The sequence below is a fragment of the Ambystoma mexicanum genome, chromosome 7q, assembly GCF_040938575.1.
Source record: "Ambystoma mexicanum isolate Mex_15411 chromosome 7q, UKY_AmexF1_1, whole genome shotgun sequence".
NCBI classification, from domain to species: Eukaryota; Metazoa; Chordata; class Amphibia; order Caudata; family Ambystomatidae; genus Ambystoma; species Ambystoma mexicanum.
Genome location: NC_090941.1, coordinates 1,107,060,047 through 1,107,069,716, shown reverse-complemented (window position 1 = coordinate 1,107,069,716; position 9,670 = coordinate 1,107,060,047).

Here is a 9,670-nt window from a genome sequence, read left to right as displayed (position 1 = left end):
TGTGATGACAGAACCGGCCGATATTACCTCAGGAGTTCTCTCTTTACCAAGCCCCACCCCCTTCGCCCACAATTAGAGGTCTGAGACTAAGTTCCAAACCAACACAGTTCAATTTTAAATTCATCTCAGCCAATAATTCTGTACCAATACAATCAATCTTATCATTGACCTCTGCCAGTTGTCTTTGTGAATTCTTCAGTTCGGCCCATATGTTGTCATACAGTTCCAAAAACGAACTAAGGACAACATTCTGGGCTGACACAGTAGGATGAGATAGTCTAATCCTTTAGTCAAGCTCTTTCAGTGTGTGGTGCATCCTTGGAGAACACCTTTGGTCCTGTAAATCTGCAGAGCTATTATTCGCCCCACATGCCTCATTTTGTTGATCTTTTTGCCTCATCGATGGCATCTATTATGTTTTTTAGGGCAGTAGAGGAGCCTTGAATTGATGCATCACAAGGTTGTTGTACCACACTTTCTAAATTTTCATTATGAAATTCCATGGCATTATCAGTGCATTCAATTATGCTAATGTCAGTGATATCAGGCTGTCTTCCAAAGAAATCCTGATTCGACATGGCCGAATGATCCAACATTGCATTCCCCCTAAAGACCTTAGGGAGTTTGCCTTCTGTGATGGTTGAAGCCGATTTAAAGATATATGATCCATATACCTTTGCCCCATGATCGGCTTAATAGTTCTGTGACCCTTTGGGGCTCTCAAAGGGGGAATTCCATGAGGAGTTACAGATTTCTATGAGGTACGTAAGCCTTCAGAGGTGTGGATAATAGCCTTGTGGGTAAGAGCTGGTTTAAACTGGTCGTCATGATTAAGAATTCATTGTGGGACCTGTTTACCACAAACAGTAGGGACATCCTTTTCTCCCTCTATAAGAGTTCCCATTAGGCCAGGTGGGGTAAGTGATATCACACAAAGTGAAGAGGAGATTGCAGGGTAGGCATGCGTTGAGGATACCGACCTGACCTGATTAATTACAATTGCCTTATCTTTTATGGGTGCCGCTGATAAGCTGCTTGATTGTGTAATAGTCCCCATTTGGCTCCTAAACCCAGCATGCATACTTAGCACGACAGTCCTGGTATGTTGTGTAGATATTCAGATCAAAGTGCACCAAAAGGAAGGAGCCCCATAGACTCTGAATGTTCACAGGTAGATGGTAAAAAACAGTGCCCGGCAGGTTCCTGAATCCAAAGGTCCCCCCCAACAATTGGGATCCCACAGGCTCTGTGGAATATGTAATTGCCACCTGTAGGATTCGGTAAGTAAATTAATCAGTAATGGGTTGCAAAACACAGCGTGGCTCAAAGAAGAATCTAACCTAACAGACACCCGCCGTGTTTCATATGGAGACAATGTTTACATCAAAGTAGGACACAATATACACACGTTGTGTCCAAAGAAAGGCATCCACGAAAGCGGGTGCCAAAGGGGAGGGGCTTACCATATTTGATTCCGGGACGCTTGTGAATCTCTCTCCCGGATTACGGCAACTGTCCACACCTCACCCCACCAAACTCTGTAGCACACCTCCGCCTCACTTTCGCAGACCTTTTCTGGTATTGAGAATTTCCTGTGACCAGCTGTGAACAGTGGTAAACAGTAGAAACAGAGCCCTTTACACAGCAGAAGGCTTCCCACCGTAAGGGCTACAGTGCCCAAGATGTATTGCCTGCTTCCTGAGGGCGTGTCTGCAGCATCACTGGGGCCTTTAAAGTAGTAGTGCACGTTAGATGCACACCGAACAACGAACAGGCAGCAAACAATCCCCGGTATGGTGCAGGTTTTCACAACAAACTCTCTCTCACAGTAACAGCGGTAAACAGCAGAAACAGAACACTTTACACCACAGCGCATATAGACAAGACAAGTGTTTCAAAGTGCTCAAGGAGGGGGAGCAAGGGGAGAAAAAACAACAGTCATTCAGAGCCCTAGAATTTCCAAACGATGCAAAGTCTACCCAGGCAGAGAAAGTGTATAAATACATTTAACAGGGTAGATAAAAACAAATAGGTCTGACGCCGATTCTGCAAATTTTCCAAGAGCATAGGGCACAACCATGAGGAGAGGAGACGGGAGAAATGATAGACGATCTTCAGACATGGTCCGTTCAGGTTGAGTAAGTGCACAGAGGTACAGGAGAGGTGGGCAGGGTTTACAACAAAAGACATACAACATTAAGGCCTCACCATAAAACAGTATAGACAAATGTAGCATTAAAGGCATGACACACAAGAGAAATTCTACTGTAATCAAGTCTAAAGTCCTAGAGCTACAAAGTCCCTTAACATTGTTGGCGCTGTGGAAGCAAAGTTTTGTTACAACAAAACATGTGTTAGACATACATTTCTTTCTTTTCTTCTTTTTTGGCATCTGGTACACAAATTTAGAGCCCTAGAGAAATTAACATTTGGATCAAAACCAAGACAGGTACCTTCCTGCTCTTTATGAGAACAAGCTTTCAGAATTTCAGAATCTTGGAAGATCCATTTCAGAGACTTGTACAATATGGGCAGTCTCATATTGCCTTTTCGCTAATCTACTGCACAAATAGTGTAGTGTGTTCATTGGAGGAAACACAACTTTTTACCTCTATTCCTCAAAGAATAGAAGACATTTGAAGCGATATTCCCCAAGAAAAGGAAATTCTTCTCCCTTTTACCATTTGATGGTGCAACACAGCTTGTTGAATACTTCTACCACAATCTATAAGGGTTCGTAATTCATTGAACGTACTTGACAAAGAAGGAGGGATAGGAAAGAAGACTCTTCACCACTATACAACACAAGCAACTAAATACCCCTGATGAATGTCCGACATGTATCTGTGTTTTTAGGGACAGAAACTTGTGCAAGTTGGGTCTAGAAAACAATAATAAGATTATTGTAAAAAAGGAAAACAACTCCAATGTGAAGTATCACATGGCGTTGATCTAGTGATCAAGAGATTTAACCCACATTGTATTTTCTTGTGTTTTTGTACAATAGATGTTTTATATGTTGGTTTTGGAGTTTTATGTAATGTGATTATTTTATGAGTATTAACATTTATATGCTTAATAAAAAAATACATTTTAACGTTCATGTATGAATTTTGGGGTAATAGATATAGCCATTGTCATAGTAATTTGTCGGGTTTTAGACACCTGTTAGCATAACTTCTTTTTGTAGAATATATAGCTTATTCGTGTGGTAAGAAGTGTATGATCCCCTAATACATGGTTTATGCTGTTTGAGAAAAGTGTGAGACATACATTTCTGCCAGAATATATACATTTCTGGTGGTGTCAAAATACTTAAGCAATCAGAATTAACAGAGGCCACAACATGCATTCGGGTTACTGTGAGAAACCTTAAGGTTTCTCCTTGACCAGTCCTTGGGGGGGGTCTGTCATCCAGGTGGCCAGGATACAGCCATCGCCATTGGATCCAGTTCCTGGGGTGGACTAGTGAGGGAGGATCACCTGTATGGGGGGTCATCAGGGAGTGGAAGTGGGAGACCGACGGGTGCTATGCGGTATCCCCCTTATTGTAACACCTTTTTCCCAACCTACCACGTAGGATACCCAAACACTCTACCACCCCCCCTTTTCCAACATGAACACTTTCGCACACCACGAAAGATGATGGTCAAACACTGAAGCCATTTACCTGACATGTCCCTACACCAGGTCAGGCAAAGTCAGGCAATTGACCAGCATCACACACACACACCTAACAGCCCTTTCCCTTCCCCACAGGGATAAAAGGTGGATCACAAGAGCACAATACAAGCAAGGCAGACCGCATGAAGAGACAGCTATCCAGGCACGGCAGTTCAAGAAGAGGTGAAAGGCGGCGAGAACTGAAAGGCTGACAAGGAGAGAAGCGGCCTTGCCCTTTCTCACCCAGACCCGCGAGACCTCCGTGAAAGTAATCGTAAGACCACAAACAAGAGCCCAAGTGTGTTGCAGCAGATGTCAATGGTACACAGAGCGTCGCTACACTGATAAGCAGGACAGAGGGAAACGCCTGCAACCATGGTACCCGCCTTGACTCCCGATACGAAGAAAGCCAAGTAGTTCATTAGTTCATCACAGCCAGTGAGTTGAGGGGAGAACTGATAAAGAAACCAAACTGTGTTGAATGAAAGTCGCAAAGAGGCACATTGAAGAAAGTTCAAAGAACTATACATTGTTTAGCAAAGACCAGCTCCAGAGGGGTCCGGCACCACAGGGGTGTTCACTCGAGAGACTCTGGTTAATCCTGTTTTTGAAGGAAACTACTGATACCAGAAGGCCCTAGGGGAGCCACAAGGAAATGGTCAAAGTGTCATACACGGGTCTAGCAAAATCCCAATACAGTCGAAAGTCTTTGACAAACCTTTGAGAATGCAAGGGAAGGGAATCCTGCATCAAGAGAAAGCAAACGGAAATGTGAAGTGGCAAGAGTGAACCTGATGGAGGGATGCCAATAAAGAGGATTGAAGTCTAAAGTCCCAAGAAACAGTGTGTTGACAAAAGTGAACCCGGCACAGGGAGGTCCATGGGGAACTGTTTAAAAAGACATGAAGATTTGTGAATGCCAAGGAGAAAATATCTTTGCAAAAGCCAGAGTGAACCCGACAGAGTGAGGCAAATGTTTGAAAAGGATCTGAGCTCCCAAGGTGAGAAGTCATCACCCTAACGACACGTGAATGCAATCGAGAAGTCATTTTGAGTATAAGCCAGAGTGAACCCGATGGGAGGGAGGCTGATATTGGAAACGGGTCTTCACCCAGAAGAGGGTGACCCAAGGGTGAAGAATCATCACCTCAAGTGTAAATCTGAAAGGAACTTTTTGTTATATTTGAACCTATCAGGTCCTCGGAAGCAAGAAAGTCAACCACTGTTGGTCCTGATAGTGATAGGAACTGCTGTTGGGTCTAAGCCCGGAAGAGGGAGTTCCAAGGGTGAAAAGCCATCACCCACAGTACTTTTGAAAGGTACTCTTTCTTTGCTTTTTATGGAGGCTATCAGCTCATTGGAGGCATGAGACTTTTTGTTGAAAAGACCCTTAACCACCAAAGGTCCTTATAACCAAAGCTGGAACTGCCGTCTCGTGCTGAGAAGGCTCTAGCGTGTGCTGTGCTGAGGAGTCCCACCTTGCCCAGTGCTCAAAACGTGGGGAAGGGAAACCTCTGTCTACCCCATCATGATTTATCATTTGTGAACATTTCTTTCTTTCTTGTGAATCCTATCCCGCACTCTTTTGGGTATTTAGTGGTAAGTTTTGGCAATGGGTTTTTTAGTATAGGCCTTTTTATTTTGACAAGACACCACTAGGACTGACTTATTTTGATTTGTTGGTCGTAGCTTGCTCTCATCTTAGATTTACGTTTAGAGTAGGCGTTTTTCTAACCTGCATAAACAGTTTAATAAACACACTTGAACTGTGATCACTTATGTCTGTCTATTCACGATACCATGCCTTCCTTACATACGGTGTGAGCCGTGGGATGTGATTCAACTGATCTAATAACTGTCATCTCGTGCTGAGAAGGCTCGAGCGTGTGTTGTGCTCAGGAGTCCCACCTTGTCACATGCTCAAAATGTGGGAAAGGGAGACACCTGGCTACCACACCCTGACTTATCATTTGTGAATACTTTTTTTATTTCTTGTGAATCCTATCCCACACTCTTTTTGGTATTTAGTTGTACGGTTTGGCAATAGTTTCTTTTTAGTATAGGCCTTTTTATTCTGACAATAAGAACCAACCCGAACCAGCACCCCTCATAACCAGCCTCATCAATAGCTCATTTGCTACTGATGACTTAAAAGAAGCCTGGGTACTAACATTGCTAAAAAAATGACCTTGGACCCTAACATTCCCACAAACCTCTGACCCATCACCACAGTACCATTCTTATAAAAAAATTCTCGACCGTGCAGCCTATCTGCAGATCCAAAAATTCCTGGAACTTAATAATCTTTTAGGTCTGAGACAATCTGGGTTTAGACCTGGTCACGCAACAGAAACGGCTCTTCTGGATTTAAAAACACAAATGGACCAATTCAAGGACAAAGGAGAACTGTGTATCCTCCTTCTATTAGATCTTTCTGCAGACTTTGATTTGGTCAATCATAAAACCCTGTGCCAACACCTAGAAACTGCTGTCCATTTTTCCCCTAAAGCCATCACATGGATTGAATCCTTTCTAACCGTACCATGAGGGTCTTTTCTGACACATCAGCGGCACCCCCTGTCTCAGTGACATGCGGCATACCGCAAGGCTCTTGTGTGTCACCTACTCTGTATAATGCCTTTACAAACCTTCTGTTTGACAAACATGACAAAATGGGTATCACGTATACACATTATGCGGATGATACTGAAATACCTATACCCATCACAGGCTGCTACAACACAGATATAAAAAATCTCAATAACATTTATCCCGCAATCCAGGCTTGGATGGCACACAATGAATTATGCCTCAATGACGATAAGACCAAGCTCATTGTAATCGGAAAAAAATCTAGGTTTAGTAATCTCCCACAACAATACAAATCATTCAACATCAATGGCAACAATATCACTGTTGCAAATGAAATAAAAACTGTTGGAGTCTACATTGATCTTCCCTCACCCTAAATAGACAGGTCAATGCCATTGTCTCATCTGCAGCCTATACATCAAAACTAATAAGAGCTAGTAGACCCTTCCTCTCAACGGACAATAGCATCACCTTAGCCAGAGCCCTAATCCTTTCCATGATAGATTACTGCAACTCGCTCTTTTCTGGATCTAGCTCCAATAAAATCAAAAACTGCAAATAGTACAAAATAACACCATTAGAGCTGCTTTGAACATACCCAAGAAGGAACACATTTCATCAACCAGACGAAACATCCATTGGCTTCCAGTCCAAGACAGGATCAAATTCAAAATCCTCACTCTCACACACAAATGTCTCACTAATAATGCAGCAGCTTACCTTAGCAACCAGAGCAGCAAACCCCAATCTAATAGACCTACAGGGCCCTCTTACACCAATCTCATTGTTACTGCAAGATACAGAAGACAGAATGCAGGCGGCTCAAGCTTCCCCGTAATAGCAGCCAAATTGTAGAACACCCTCCCCACACAATTGAGAAATGACACATACCCATGGTCTTTCTGAAAAAGTCTAAAAACCTGACTATTCAGGTTAGATGCCCAACAATAGACGCTAAGTCCATCAGCATCATAGGCTATGTCTGCTAGGACCTTTCCATGTTTTCATCAATGTCTATCATGCATACTTAGCCTTATTTACGGCAACTGATGTTGAGAACTGCCCCTCTGTAAGTATGAGTATATGTATCATTGCATCTGAAACTGTATCGATGAAGCACCCAAACTTGACCTTCCGATGTGATCACCAAGATCATGTATACTTAGCCTTACTTACTGCAACTGACGTGTATACCTGCCTCTCTGTATTTGTTGAATATATGTATTATCGCACCTGTAACTGTACGGATGAAGCACCCATAATTGTAACCAATCTCTTAAACTCCAGCGCCTAGATGCCTATGGGCTACGTGCACTTTACAAATGTCCAAATAAATAAATAAATAAATAAACACATATCAAAAGTTTAAACAGGCCTCATTTAACTATTAAAGCGGATTATGAAATGCAGGTGAAATGCAAACGCTAAATCGCTAAGGTAATACCATGAGTAGATAAAATATGCCCATTCAAAACATCCTCCATAACTAGACACATACTACAATACAGCCAACTCCACACGGGCCACCTCCATCATACATCCAGAGTAAACCGAATAGTGTTATCCGGCCACAAGAAAAACAAAATCTGCTATCTCACTGACACAAGTAAACTCAAATGAAATGTGATGAAAAAAGTCACAGCCGTATGAGACGAGAGCTTTGCACTGCAATTGGACATGGTCACTGCTGTACTCCAGAAACCCAACACAAGCAGGATGACATAGTACCTCAGGGGTGCTGCGCAGAACAAAGCACCAGCTGGATGACACAAACCCTGCCAGAATTTCATGGGAAACTGCGTGCTGCCAATGTCGCCTTCGGCTGAAAGAAGAAAACAACCGCTCTCGGCTAACTTTTGGGCCTCAGTAGGCTCATGCAGCAGGGTTCTTTCCTTGCTGCGATCCAACCATCTTTAGTGACGTAGTAAGCGCCACGTTCAAGGACGTCATCATAGCAAGAACAGCCCACAACTGCACCTCCCATGGTTGTGGCATCCACCTCTCATTCATCCTCCTACCTTTCCCCTCAACCAGCTCTCCCCCACCCCTGCAAAGACCTCTTGAGGATTCCCTGAAATAAAAAGGCAGGACCGGTTTTCAAAGGTGGAAGTCACTAATGCTGCAGCAAGCTTTATTGAAACGTCAAGCCAGGAGTTACCTTACAGGTGATCTGTTTCTCCACCACACCTCAGGAATATTTTATGGTAGGTGTGGCTTCTAAAACACGTCCCACCCATCAGTGTCTAGAGGACCCTGCCGGGTAGACCCATCAGTCCCTACTCATTCCCTCCCTACCCATGGCCATTTTTGTTTACTTTTACTTTTTCATTTTTTTCTTTTCTTTTCTTCTATTCATTAACGTTTCCTTCCATTCTAGCTTTCTAATCATTCGTTCTTTCTTCACGTTCCATCATTCTATTTCTATTGCTTAGTTTCTTTCTTCACATTCTTCCCTTCTTCATGTTCTCTTACTTCTCTTTCTATTACCCCATTTCTTTCTTTCCCCACTCAGTGCCCCTTCCCCCGTCTAACCCATCCCTCCTTCTGTCATTCCAGAGTCTCATCTTCCTCCCCCAGTGCTTTCACCCCCTTTGGTTTTGTCCAATTTTTGCCACCTCTGGTTTTCCTTACTCAGTTCTTTCTATTCCCCAAGTTGCCTAACCATTCCCCCACAAGTTATTTCTAGGCCCCACCTCTTAGTTCCCCAAATGCTTTTCCTGCCCCCCCAACTCCTTTGATTGCTAGTCAAGTCCATCCCCTAGTCTCCTCATTCTTCTTCCCCGGCTCTCCCAGCACCAACATCCCACAGCAAGTCTATTCCAACCCCTAATTCATTCAAGATCTGGAAATCTGTACTCCCCCAGATGCCTTTCTGTCCCCCAATTCTTTCCTTACCCAACTCCTACCTTACCCCCTCCTTATCATTTCCCCAAATCCTTTGTTCCTTTACCCAATCCTTCCTGTAACCAAATTCTTACGCTCCCCCACTAGTTACCCTCCCTTTCCCCCATTTCCATTCTCCCATTACTTTCCCACAATCCCCGGCGTTGGAGTTGGAAGGACCTCCAAGCCCCTTAACCCCTCCCCCTTTCCCCGGGCCTCCCCTGAGCTTAGTAATCCTGGGCGCCATACTTCAAATTGGCTGTGCTGTCCACTTTGTTACTTGTCAGTGCTTTCTATTGGGATTGACCTATGACTCCGCCATGACTCTCTGCTGGTTACCGGTGACAGAGAGTTCCCCCCAGACACCAGGTCGTGGCTCGCCCTGGGGCAAGGGACTTAGCGCCAACTTTCGCCTCACGCACGCATTCAACACAACATTGATGCCCTTAGCAGGGCCACTCCGGACTGTCCGGTGGCGTGTTGAACTTTGGAGAGGGACTCCGGCCCCGCCGTCACCCTTGTGTGAAAGTGT